The sequence below is a fragment of the Gopherus evgoodei genome, chromosome 1 (genome assembly GCF_007399415.2).
Source record: "Gopherus evgoodei ecotype Sinaloan lineage chromosome 1, rGopEvg1_v1.p, whole genome shotgun sequence".
In the NCBI taxonomy this organism is placed as follows: domain Eukaryota; kingdom Metazoa; phylum Chordata; order Testudines; family Testudinidae; genus Gopherus; species Gopherus evgoodei.
The window spans coordinates 300,138,146-300,152,198 of NC_044322.1; the positions used below are offsets into that span (position 1 = coordinate 300,138,146).

General features: G+C 33.2%; 1 protein-coding gene across 5 annotated transcripts in view; it reads right to left on the reverse strand.

Moving 5' to 3' along the window:
* Positions 1–1,497: 1,497 nt before the first annotated feature.
* CPSF6 (cleavage and polyadenylation specific factor 6) overlaps positions 1,498–14,053 on the reverse strand; it is a 46,477-nt gene continuing 33,921 nt past the window's right edge. For all 5 annotated transcript variants that reach the window (XM_030548771.1, XM_030548770.1, XM_030548769.1 and 2 more), the window contains one exon: positions 1,498–6,141. The gene's annotated coding sequence lies outside the window, so the exon portion shown is untranslated. The remainder of the gene's footprint in view (positions 6,142–14,053) is intronic.

The window sequence follows — 14,053 nt, forward strand, 5'->3', positions numbered from 1 at the left end:
AGAGTTGGAATTTTTGTTTTTTCTAAATGAAAGCTGAGATTCTCACATATGACTGCAGAAGAGAGGGCTTTAAGAAAAAATACCCAGTAGCACAACACTCAAAATAAAATCATGAAAGTTGGCAACACTGCAAAGTGCAACTTTAGGACAATGCTATGTTAATTGAACCATGTCAAACACATCACTTTCAGAGCAACCACTACAAGCAATAGACTCAAAATCTCAATTGTAATGACAACAGCTTTACTGTCCAACAGCAAAACTATACACAGGGAACAGCAATTCTTCCCCTTTCAAGCTTTCCTGGGCTAACAAACTGGTGAACAGATCCTCAACATTACAAAGGATAGGGTTTAGTTTGTTTAGTGTAAGCCAGGTAGCAGAGATTTTTGTGCCAAACATACACACATTTTTGCTTTTGAATAATATAGACTAATTTAAGGAAGAAAATGAATACACTGACAACAAAGCAAGCTATGCAAATCTTTAAAGTTATCCTTTCTTCATAGTTTGAAACACAGTGAACCACAGGTTTTTTAAATGGTGAGAAAATGGGTGCCTTCCGGTATTAGAAATTACCAATATCAAATTGTCCTACTTAGGCTAATAAATGTTTCTCACTTTTCTTCTTCCAAAGCTGAGCAGAAAAGTGTTTGCTATTTTAAAAATAAGATGACAAAATTAAAAGGGCAACTGCTAGCTAAGGAATGAAAATATTTCTAGAAGAGAATTTAGTCAACTATTTCTGCACACAATATTACTTTTATATTTATCTGAATATCTGAGTTTGATAGAATGTGACATGCTGAATGCTGTAAGAATGTTAGACAAAATAAAAATGACACACAAAGGTTTTTGGGTTTTTTGTTTTTTTTTTTAATAAAAATTGAATTTTATTTCTTCATTACAAGGTAAACTAGTATTGCAGTTTAAAACCAACAAAAAGGTTGGACAGCAAATTGCTAAATAGTCTTCTAAAGGCTGTAAGAAAGGTAATTAAAAAAGAAAAACAATGAAAAAATGAAAATTAATGTAAAATTCCAAGCATAATATGAAAAAGGAATGAGTCTTAATAAAGTTAATTTAGAATCCTAGGTGCCTCAATTGAAAATGTATTCAGAAATGCACCTTACCTTGCTGAGAAATCTAGGTCTCCAGAAACTCAATACTTTATGACACTCTTTGGCCTGCTGGTATTAGGAAGCGGTTACTATTCATAAAAACCTTTTTGAGTCAGGCATTCATACAGACACCAATCAGTTTACAATTTGCAATGCAATAAGTCTGCATTTCTATTAATACAAAAATTTCCAAGGTCCCACTTTAAAATTATGTCTCCAACAATTGCACCTTTGAGTAGAATGGAGATCAGGGAGAAGAACAGTACAGGAAGACCACATAACCTTTAAAGGCTGAAGGAGTCATCAGAGCTAGTTACCCTTTGTAAATTTCCCAAAAAGGAATTTATTCTCCTTTCTAATACTACCTATTTTTTTCCAAGACATCAGTAATAGTAAGCAAACTGAATTAGACATCACGTATTCAGAATGCATACCCCTTATTTTCTCAGCTTTATAGGATGTCATGGGAATGTTATTAAATAACACAACATGTGGCAACAATATGAACAGTTCAAAACCTTTTCTACACAAAATACATTAAACAAGGGGCTGTGGTGTCAACAAGCTCTATTAATTGGTTATATTACATTTCTATTAATGATGAAGTCTGTACATTTAAGATTATTGTATATGTTACTATCATGTTTGGTTGGGAAATTTCAAATTAAATTTCTCCTTTTTTCAAGGAGATAAACTATAAATTTGACTACCTGCCAGTTAGCACCTGTAACTAAACTAGTTACAACTGGGGGTAAGGAAAGGACTCAAACCTCCAAATCTCAACAAGCCTCAAAGGTTCAAAACCTAGAGGGGCCCTTTATCGTGTCTGATCCAACACAGGAAAAATCCTGGGAGAACATATGACCATGGATATTTCCACGAAAAAACAAACTTTGTGTTTGTTCAGCCTCTAAGCAGAGCCTACAATTGATCTGGATCTAAGATGACCCTTTAGACCATCCCTATATTAAAAAGATGCCATTTTATCAATATTGCAAACATTACAGAATCTTTAATATGGAACTTTTCACCATGAGTTATCCTACTGTAAAAAAAACCCTAAATTGTAGGATACTACCAGAGGTTCTGAATAATGCACAGTATTGCCTTGTACGCTAAAATCATTTCACCACACTAAAGACATATAATATCACCCACTACCTGAATAATTTTGATCATCCTAAAAATTAATGCTGCTTCTTTCCAAAGTCAAAAGACATACTGCCTGCTACAGGAAATCTGTATATTCTGATCACTACTTTTCTTCTATGAGAATATGAAGTTTTTATTTTTGAAGTTCAATGCAAAGGAATTTAGGGTCTTAAGTCTTTCAAGTGTAAATGAAATATTAAATATACTTTTTTTATATAATGCTATATGACACAGTGTACCTCACCTAGCAAAAAGCCAGGGTTTTAAGTCCATAACCTAGTTTACACAAAACACAGTGATAAACAGTTTATGCAAGGGGCATAAGATTCCATAAACAAAATTAGTAAAAAAAGAAAAAAGAAGTCCGTAAATTGTACATTGACAGAAGTAAGAAAAGGAAAAAAGAAAAGGTATTTCTAAAAAGAATGCCATGTATTTTTACTAGAAACATAAATGACAAATATTTACAACATTTAAATCTGCAATTAACCACATGTAGCTAGGGAAAACATTTACAAGGACCTGGGTATGCAACTAAGCATAATCAGATTGAAAAAATACAGCATTAAAAAAAAAATCCACAAACCTCAATACTCTCAAAGAAACCAAATCAGAACATCCACTCATAAACAAGTTAAAGCCTAAATTTAATAAGGTATCTTTTGTCATACACATACAAATGCAATAGCTATTTGAGAGCCGAATTCTATGTATTTTTTTTTTTAAATTGACAAATGTCTGTCTTGTGTAATACAATCTGAATTTAGGGTGTTGGCACATTAAAGAACAGAGAGGGAATGAGAACAAAAGGTGCATGTTTCCCCAATATATTCTACTGTTTTTCAGTCTTTAAAAACACCTTTTTAGAAAGCAGACTAACTTTCTTAGCTAACCTGACTGTAAAAGTAAACTTATTTTTGTTGCTTTAAAAAAAATCCATCATTTCAGGTAACCGTTTAATCCTTTGGACAAGAGCCATATCATGTTAACTTAAAATGTTACTTATGAATGCCCACATACAAATTATCATGTACTTCCTAACAGACTGTTTTGTCCTTTCACAAACAGAAGGAGAATAAATACAATTGGATACCAAAGAACATTTCAAGAAAAATTAATGCATCATCCAGGTGCAGCATCACCTGCTGGTAAACTAACAAACTGACATCTCCTGAGATGGCACAGAAATTTTTCAGTACTGCTTAATAAACTGAAGCATGATACAAATTCCATTGCAGATCTAATTACACACATGAAACATATAATGGGACATATTCCTTTTTGGCGTCTGTAAGGGTTTTGGGATTATTTTTATACACACATGATCTTTTCGCTTTAAACCAGAACAGATCTGACAAAAGTAAACCCACAATGAAGAGATAATCCATCTAGTCACAAGATACATCAGATTGCTATCTAACCACTGAAACTATATACATATTGAGATAAGGTAGAAATTAGGGTACTCATATATTGGGACCTCACCAATAAGCCACACAGATTTCTATTAAAAGTTTAACTTTTCCGTTGGATATTTTGGTGCCTCCATTGCCAGCAATGGAAGTCTCTACAAAAGGACGAGGAAGGGAAAAAGAAACGATACCCAATGTGGAAAGAGTAACAGTATCATTCATCAATTTCAGACAACTAAATTGAACAAAATCTTGGTTCCTACTTAATTTTTTAAAATTTTAGTGATGAAATTAAAAAATACTTCTTTTCTGGGTTTAAGCTTTCTAGCCATGTGCACACATTACTTACCTGTTGCCCCTTCGGTATTAGCTATTTCCCCTGTACAGGTATATGCAGGTTATTTCTTCCCTTAAACTTATTACAAGTAACAGAAAATAAACAATGTTTGTTAAGAAAGCTAAGAAGTTACATCAGAACTAGTTAAAACCAACCTATTCACAAAAACAGGAAAAAGTCATGTGACTTGTTTGATACAATGTTTAGTATACAAATTTTAAAAGTCAGTTTTCATTTTTAAACAGGGTTAAACATCTGAAAGTCAAAAACAAGTAGTTTGACAAACACCTATAATCCCGTGCATGAGAACCTGAGGTACAGAATTTAAGAAATAAAAATGTGCAGAGGCATGTGGGCAAGTCCAATAGTATCAGCCTATCTGCAGAAAATCTAGCGTGATGGTAGGTGACAAAAATTAAATTAAGAGTCTCAGTGTTTATATAAAGCTTTTGCAGTTGCACAGGATATAGGCCCCAGTTCAATAAAGCACATAAGCATGTGTTTTCTTGAATAGGGCCTTAATATTTAACATAAAATTAAGTTATAAAATAAACCAATGATTTGTTTTAAAGACTACCTTTTGAAGCCACTGAGGTCTTGAAACTTAGCTTAAAACGTTAAAACATGCTCTGCAAGCTATCTGTATAAGAAATGAAAACTTCTCAGACTAATCTATTAAAGTGACTCAAACTATATTTTAAGAATGAACATCCACACCACTCTGCAAAAGCAAATTGTAAATTTGCCAAGTGTTATACACACTTCCTATTATTCTAATTTTTATCCGTCATAAAATTTAGAACAAATTCTAGTCATTTGAAATTTGCTTTCATTCTTTAGTTCATACACTGATATTAAAATGTTTGAATTCCAACTTCCAATAAATTGTTTTTAGACAAGTTTGCAAAACCTCATGACTAAATCTATTTCACTTTTTGTTAAGGCAGTAAGGTATTCCCCACTAGTGCACAAGGGATGTACAAGTGCACCGTCCCCCTTTTACACAGATGTGTGGATAAACCTCAGTTTTAAGAAAATACCAAGCCCACTGGAATCCATATTATCTGAAAAGTGGAAACATCATGACTGGTTTCATCCGTCACATTTTTCTAATATACAGCTATGTACAGACTGCCTATGGCCTTGGAAAACCTAAACAAACACAAGCATTATTAACATAAAACCGTAAACAACTGCAGCTGTATTTCAAAAAGGCCAGCATTTCCCCAACATTTACAGTTTACATTATTTTCATTTAAACTCTTGTGTCTTAGTCCAGCTGCATGTTGTAGGAGACAATTCTCAGTTTACTAAAATAATCAACCTAGGATTTCCTCTCCCCAAAACAATGACAGACTATGTGGATCACAGAATGTCAATCAAACTGCAGTTTTTACAATTTTACATGCCTTTCAGCAAATTCACAGGCCATCTATGTAAAAATTGCTGGAAAAGCAAATTATTAAAGCCTTTGTGTAATCATCTATTTGTATATCAAAATCAAATGTGAGAGTGGCATTAGTATTTTTAAGTCACTGAACGCAAGATTAGGTTGATGCAAATGCAAAAACTGTATTGCAATGCTTTTTAAAGACAGTATAAATGTTTTCATAGAATCATTATCTTTAAATATTGCTGAACACAAGACTTTCCCTGAGGTGTAAACATCAAATAACTTGAACAGCTTTACACATCAGCCCCATTAAAGAGTTTATTACAACACTACATCTACTGTAATCAAAGTGGTGCTGTGTACAGACATTATCATATGAACATTTTTAACAAGAACAAACTACTATAAAAACAAGGATTTACTTGACTTTTTTTCCAATTGCTTGCACATTATAATTGCCAAATGTATATAACCAGTAATAAAGTTGCAAAAGCTATAAGTTTTAAATCACACCGGTTTCCCTCAAATAAAACAGTTAAGCAACATAAAAAAGTAAAAGAGCTACTGGTTACCATGTATGCAGATTTGCTTTATTCAGATCTATTCCTGTTCATTTTATCCATGAATCCTTACAGGCTCAGTTCAATCACAAGAAGCAAACTGCTGGACAAGCATCTTTCCATGAAGAATGTTTCTAGTCTTTGCAAGGTGTTCCTCTTCCTTCAGCTGTAATGTGTCAAAATTTGTGATGTAGATTTTGCTAGTCCCCATAATACACAGAAAAATGTTGGCTTAACTATACATACACAAGTCGTGCACCTACTTCATCATAATGTAATCTAACACAAATAAAAGCTATCGAAGCAGTAGCTACCTGTTTGTCTGAAAATTCTCAAAGTGTAATTGTTCTATAAAATCTATTTTTACTAAATGTTAATAGTTGTAACAAGAAAGCTGAAAAAATGCAATTTAACAATTAATGTACCAAACCACAAGAAACAAATAGCTACTGTTTCTGTGAATGATGGAAACATTTATATAGAACATTTCCTGAAGTATTCATACTGCAAGAGTCAATAAGAAAAGTACTTGGATGATGCTGCTACAACCAGATTTGTTCTTTACATTTTTACCCACCCATTTACAGCAATTCTAAACTGGTTCTTTCACAATACTGCACTAAATGTTTAGATTAGTAATATATTTAACAGTGCACAATATTTTTTGCAATTTATCAGCTTGATACCAAAGTTACAAAATTTGGAAACTAACAAATTAATAGGGGCTCTGGATTTTAAAAAACGAGTACTGTCACAATTACAAAAACCCACTTTGTTTAAAAAAATACAATACAGATGAGAATTCAGGTTTCCCACACAAGAACAAAACAAAAACAAAACACCCTACATCCTAGTTAGACTAATTATTTCAGCAATCAATGTATCTAATAAAGGAATCACAACAACTCGTTTAAATATAATTGTAGAGCTCACATAATACTTGGATGGTATAATTCCATTCATTGATGCTTCATTTAAATTTCATTACAACACACAACTACTCAATTATATGTTATCAACAGGTAACAATTTCTACATTCAACAACTTCATAAGAATTTAAATCAAGTTGCTTAAAAGAACCAAACACATTAACTGGTCATTAAAAAAAAAAGACTAGACATTTAGAGAAGCAATTTCATGAACACACACCAATGCACAGCTGTCATAAAGATTCTTGTACTACTAAAATGGTTCAAGATAATTAGGAAGCAAACTTGTATTGTATGGACGATAGATAATTAGTTGTCCTTCCTTCCCCAACAATCACCACTAAGGTTTGATTTAAAAAAACAAACAAACAAAAAAGAGTTTATCATCTATATACTACAGTCTGCACACAGCAGAATCACTGAAATTTGAACTAGTGCCTGGAAGACCTTTTCAAATTCATGAACTTTGTTATCAAGTGACAAATGTATTGACTAGTGACTTCCTTTGGGGATTCTCTCCTCCAAAAGAGACTAGATCCCCACAGCTGCTTTTAAAACTCGATTTTTCAATAGCAAAGTAGTACTAAAGTGTCACCTGCATGCAAATCAAACATTTGCAATTGAAAGCTAAGTTATTAATGCAAACAAGGGATCTCAATGTTTCAGAGGAGCAAATAAATAAATGACAGCTGCGAGTCTGCATGTCAGAATTTGCTGCTCTTGCAATACAATGTTGTGCAGAAACAGTGGATCTTTCAGCACTGCTACAGTGACAGTTAACAGATCCAAAAGCATCAATTTGATTTACAATACTAACATAAAAAGTTTGAGTCCAATGGGAAAGTTTGCTAGATTTTCTAGAGTTCATAAAGAATCACAGGTACTTTTGAAGAACCTGTACAGGATCCCCACTTTTTAATTTAGGGCACTATGCAGATTCTAAGAGACTGTCAAGATTATACTGAAGCTAAATTACAAATTACAAAACATAAAACACTAAAATTCCCCAACTAGCATAAATTCTCATTTAAAAAAAAAATCAACCTGTCAACATATTCTGGCTAATTAGCAAGCTTAGATTTAATGCTTCCTATAGTAGGAAATAAATCTGTATGCACAACATTTTCAACATTCTACTTTGTAGAAAACTGAAGTACAAAACAGCTTATAAAAAGGGTGAAATTCAAAAGGTTACATATTGATTTTTTTTTTTTTAGTCAACGCCTTTTGGCAATACCACTTCTTTCTTTGTCTAAGAACTGCTTATTTCCATACAGTAAAGAGTCTTCCAGTGTTCCTGTTAATAAAACTGATTTTTTCCCTCACATTTTAAATATCTTACTTGTAGAATAGCCTGCTTAAGGCTAAATCTTTTGGTCTTGGTCTACGTCTCCCCACATCACCTAAAAGTAGTCTCAAAACACTTTGCTCACCTCTTATGGTATATTTATGTAACAATTTAATTTGCCAGCGTTGGGCATTTTTTTGTTTTTCATATACAGAGTGAGATTATCTTCATTTTCTAATATACATTTTTTAACGTGGCTCAACAGGTTTTTTTTTGGGTGGAGCTTGCAGTAGCAGCTTGAAAATCTTTTTTTAAACCTCTGCATGTCCCATATAAGTATTTTAACAGCTACGAAATGAAAGTCTGACAACTCTCTTCTATCGTTATATTTAAAAGGTTTTAAGTGCATATGTCCTTTAAATAAATGCAATTCCCTAACCAAACGTATCCATTTCAAGGAAGTTACAGTCTATCATCGTATATTCACATTTGGGGGAGGAGGGGGAAGAGGTAAAAATACAGATTTATTCCACATACTAATAGTTCCTAACGTGTTCATGTACTGCAATAAAGTTTTCCTTTTATCTTATTTTATACACAAACAAAATCATTAACAAACAAAAGTCAAATCTTACAAAAATTCAGTTTCAAGGCTGAATGAAATTCATTCCTCAACTCAACCTAGTGTCCATAATATTACAAACCTCCCAAAAGTGTTATATTTTTCAGTAACACTTACATGCGACAGAGTGAGCAGAGAACAGTTTCAATCATGACTCTAAATTCATTTGCTCTTCTGAATTTAAGTCAGAAGACATTGTATGAATTCATCTCTGCTGATCATTAGTGTAAATGCTACTATTCTTTCACTACTCTTTTACATATTATGCTTCTTCATCTATTACTACTGTACTTACCTTACACTTTTGTTCAACCTTAATGTATACTTTAAGGTTGACACCAAAACCACCCCACCCCACAAAAATAACTATTATGAAAGGAAAATATATTCCCAAACTCCAGTTTCATGTTGCTATTATCCCAGATTGTCTATTCTTTGAAAATAACTGGTAAATTAGTTCATAAATGTGTTCAGCAGAGAGATTTGCATTTTCTAACCAATTTGCCTAACAAATTAGATTTTTAATGTTGCAGTGTTTTACTCATAATAAAACAGACTACTAAAAATATGACATCAATATACTGAAATATACACCCTTTTACAGAATACAGAAAATTTTCATAAGGATTCATTAAAAAAATAAAATGCAATTTCTCTCTTTGAAAAGAAGAAACTAGGTTTTAGTTTACAAATTAAAAAGCCGTTAGGCAAGTATCTTTCACATTCAGGTATGAGGAAGACACAGAAAGGCAGATCAAGCTGCCACAGAGAAACATAAAAAGGGAAATACGTTGGATTTTTTAAACAAACTTAGTTCTCAAACCACAGTAAGCAAAAGGATAAAACTTAACCCAATTTATTCATTCATTGAACAATACTGTATCCAGCCCACCCTTTAACAGTTTTCAAATGTAAAGCAGCCACCTTAAAGATACATTTATTGTGGAACTGCTTGCTTCACAGTGCAAATTTCAGTCAGACATTGACTGTACAACTGAAGGGAAAAGAGATAATGTAAGGTGTAGGGAAGATGGAAATATAAAGAATCCCAGGCAGTAATGTGTGCAGACAAAAAAGATATCCGATACCAACAGGATTGAGAAACGGTACACCATTATACATTTGAAAAGAGTTAACAGGCAAGATTTTAGTTCTGCTTTTTAAAAAAAAAAAAAAAAAATCAAACATTTTATCAGAGCACCCTCAAAGGAGATGATGAAAGTGCAGAAATTGTTCGAAGGCACTGCAAACTTTTAAACGATAGACTACCCACTCCCATAAAGCATTGAGGCAGTCACAAATACAACAAAATAAATGTTATAAAGCAAAAAAGGAAGAGCATACCACTGAGGTACAGTTTCTCTTTTACACTCTCTCCTCCAGAATGAGTTTCGTGAATTCAATCAAATGTACAAAAAAGCATGATACCTCTTATGAGGAACGCTAGCTCTACAAAAAAGGGCCTATTACTTTGACAGAAGTAAAGAGTTTTCACAGTATAAGGAAATAGAAAGACATAATATTGCACATTCTATAGCTGTTGCCATCTTTTTCAGTTTCCAAATTAACACCATGTTTCTCCAAGTACAATATTTTTTTAAATCAGAAACTAGGTGTATCTGAGAAAAGTGGTAGCAATATCTCCAAAATTAACTATCACTGAATCAATGCCAAATTGCTTAGTACAGTTAGGCATTGAACAGTACTACTGTATTGTTTGAGATACGCTAATAGTTATTCATTTTAATAACAAAACAATCAATCTGCAAAATAAATATTTTTCTATTAATTGCAAGTTCTCAAAAAACAGGCTCATTTATCTGACATTTACAAGTGACGTGCTTGTCAATCTTATGAGCATTCAACTTTATTTTCCATGGAAAACAGGAATCTACCTGTAACAATGTATTATCAAGTACGGTATTCTTCTACAGACACAGAAAGGACAAGTTGTGAGAGTTTTTTGGTTTTTTTAAAGCGATACTAATACTCAAGATCAGCGGTTCTCAAACTGTGGGTCGGGACCCCCAAGTGGGTAACAACCCCTTTTTAATGGGGATGCCAGGGATGGCATTAGACTTGCTGAGGCTCAAGGCCAAAGCCTAGGCCCCACCACCAAGGGCCAAAGCCAAAGTCCAAGGGCTTCAGCCCTGGATAGTGGGACTCAGGTCACAGGCCCCCGCCTGGGGCTGACGCCCTTAGGCTTTGGCCTCCTTGCCCATGGTGGTAGGTTCAGGCTCAGGCTTGGGTCCCCCTCTTGGGTCATGTAGTAACTTTTGTTGTCAGAAGGGGATCACGGTACAATGAAGTTTGAGAATCCTGCTCAAGATTATTTTACTACAGATGGACACAAGTACTTTATTTTGGGACTGTATACTCCAGAAGTACACTAGAAGGCTTAAGGATTTTGCTTACAGTGGTCTGAGAACAGGAAGAGAAATAAGTTATGAAAAATGGAGCACAAAGTCTACATACATATTGAATATTACAATGTTTGTGTACTTTTCTCTTTGCAGTTCATTCCAAATTCAGTTTAATTGTGCAAAAAAAATTATACAATTAGAAAACAGCTATCCAAATAACAAAAACATAAAATGAAATAATGTGTAACATTCAGAAGTTATTAAAATCCAGACAGTGAGATTAAGATGGGACAGTAATAGCTGAAATACATAACTGAACCACCAGTTAACCTAAACCTTTTCTAAAAATCAGGGGCTAATGCTGATGAAGTTACATTACTTTTCTGTTTGTACACGTTCATTTTGGTGTTACTCCTCCTCTAAATCAGATTCCTCTGATTATTAAACACATAGGTTCTTGATTTTCTAGATTACTTTACATCAGAAAGTTGTACTTTTTAAAAAAATCAACCACCATTCTGCACTTTTACATTAATAATTATACCACTATATTAGCAAAAGTTACAGACTTCAGGAAAACATTCAAATTAAGTAACTATTTGCCAAGATTACACTGGCAATGAATGCACATAAGGACCAACCGCTCAACTGAAAGCGCATAAGTCAGCTTGACAACTTAGTTTTTGATTTCTAAATGTACAAACAGAAGTGTGAAAATTTGATATGGTACATTTGATTTTTTTTCAATAAAACTGTATAAAACATTATTCAAATTTAATCCAGCTATATGAATGCAAGTAGATACAAACGACAAAATGAGTAATAAAAAACTGATTAATGTTTCACAGCATACAAAACTTTACAATGAACTTTCAAAACCCTTCTAAAATGAGCATGTTTAACATTTTTATTAAAATATGCCAGTAGGGTATCACAGCACTACTAAATTTACATGGGAATAAAGAGAGGAAAACCACTGTCATTCATATCTTTTAGGCATTGACAAACTCACATTATCTGGTAAAACACTAACATAAAGGGTGATGTTCCTCTCAATATTTCTATTATTTTAGTAAGTGTCTGGGAACCTTTGGTTACTGTTCATAAACAAATCTAATGCAAACCTCCTCCACCCCCAAAAAAAGTATAAAAATATATATCCTGGTGAAAATGAAACACACGCCAGAAGATTACTGAAATTAAGTACTTAACAAAAACTACAAAAATTAAGCCCTTCTTTAAAAGGACAATAACAAGACAAACTGTTTACAATTTATCTTTCAAAATACCAACTTCTTATTTGCATGCAGTTCACTAAATCTGTCCTTTAAATAAAGTTATTGCAGTCTATTTTCCTCTTGAAAAAGGGGAATATATCTACTCAACTCCTCTTAATTCTAATGAAAGTCCTGGTGCACAACACACAAATTTAAAGGGAGGCTGCATATGTAAATCCTATGTGTACTCAGAGTTGAATAAATAATAATTCAGATAATCTCACACTGCATGCTTAAAATGTGCAAGCATATAAATAAATAAATAAATAAAACCATGTTATGATAAGTACTAAATGCAACCATGTTCCCCCCTGGACACTTTGTGGGAGAAAATATATCTATACTTAGTATAGAAGTTCCATGATACAGACACCTGGTCTGAATACACGAAAATATAAAGCTTCAATAATCAACTGCATCCAAAGTAATTTCTCATCTTAATTTTTATTTAGGGAACTTCAAATTAACAATATTTAATATAATGTACTCATCTCCCACCGAAGAAGTGAAAGCCTTGGAAATGCAACTATCATTCAGCTCATCTGGGTTACCTCCTACACAATACTACCTACGTGTAGCACTTAAATACAGCAGAACTTCAGAGTTATGAACACCAGAGTTACGAACTGATCAGTTAACCATACACTTCATTTGGAACCAGAAATACCAGAGATCACCGAAAAAAGCAGCAGCAAATACAGTATAGTATTATGTTAAACGACAACTACTAAAAAAAGAGAGAGAAAGTAGCATTTTTTTCCTGCAAAGTACAGTTTCAAAGCTGTATTAACTCAGTGATCACTTTTCTGGAAGAACAACCACAATGTTTTGTTCAGCATTACAACCTCCATTCCCGGGGTGTTCATAACTCTGAGGTTCTACTGTACATTTAAAAACAAATTTGTGGTAGCTAAGGAAAATCCGCTTTAATGAAAGAAACCACATTCAACCATGTAAATTTGAAACTTTTTGTTCTGACACTTTATGCTTAGCAACCATGGTGAATAATTTTTTTTTACAATTCCAGGAAATGTTTGTACAAAGTAAAACCGTGGCCACTGTCACTTAAGCAATGAAGGTATATTAAGACTGCCAACTTCACTTCAGCTGCCTCCGATTCCCCTTCCATAGGCCATTACTGTATGGATCAGTCACTAAGGAATGCATGAATCAAGGACAATAAATATTGTCCCAATATTAAGTGGGATCAGATGTTTTAAGGTCAGACTTGGGTCTCTAGTGCATAGAAATGCTACAAGGTGTGCCAAGAAAAACTGACATTAACTTTAAATGGCTTATATAACTCCTTTTACTTAAGGCTTACTAAGATTTTCATGATTCTCAGAACAGTTTTGCTCCAACTATATCAATGTCTTTTGAATGAATTTCTATGACTAAATGCTATATTAAAACTTGGTTTCTCAAATTTGTAAGGTAAACATAAGAATAAAGTACAGTCAGGAGACATTTCTTCTGAGTGGGACTTTTAACATAGTATATTAAAGAACTGTTCTAAATATGCAAGGATAGGAAAAGATTATGACTTCCAAATGACAAACACAGAAAGGTTTTGGTTTCAATTGTCAAATTCAAGAAAA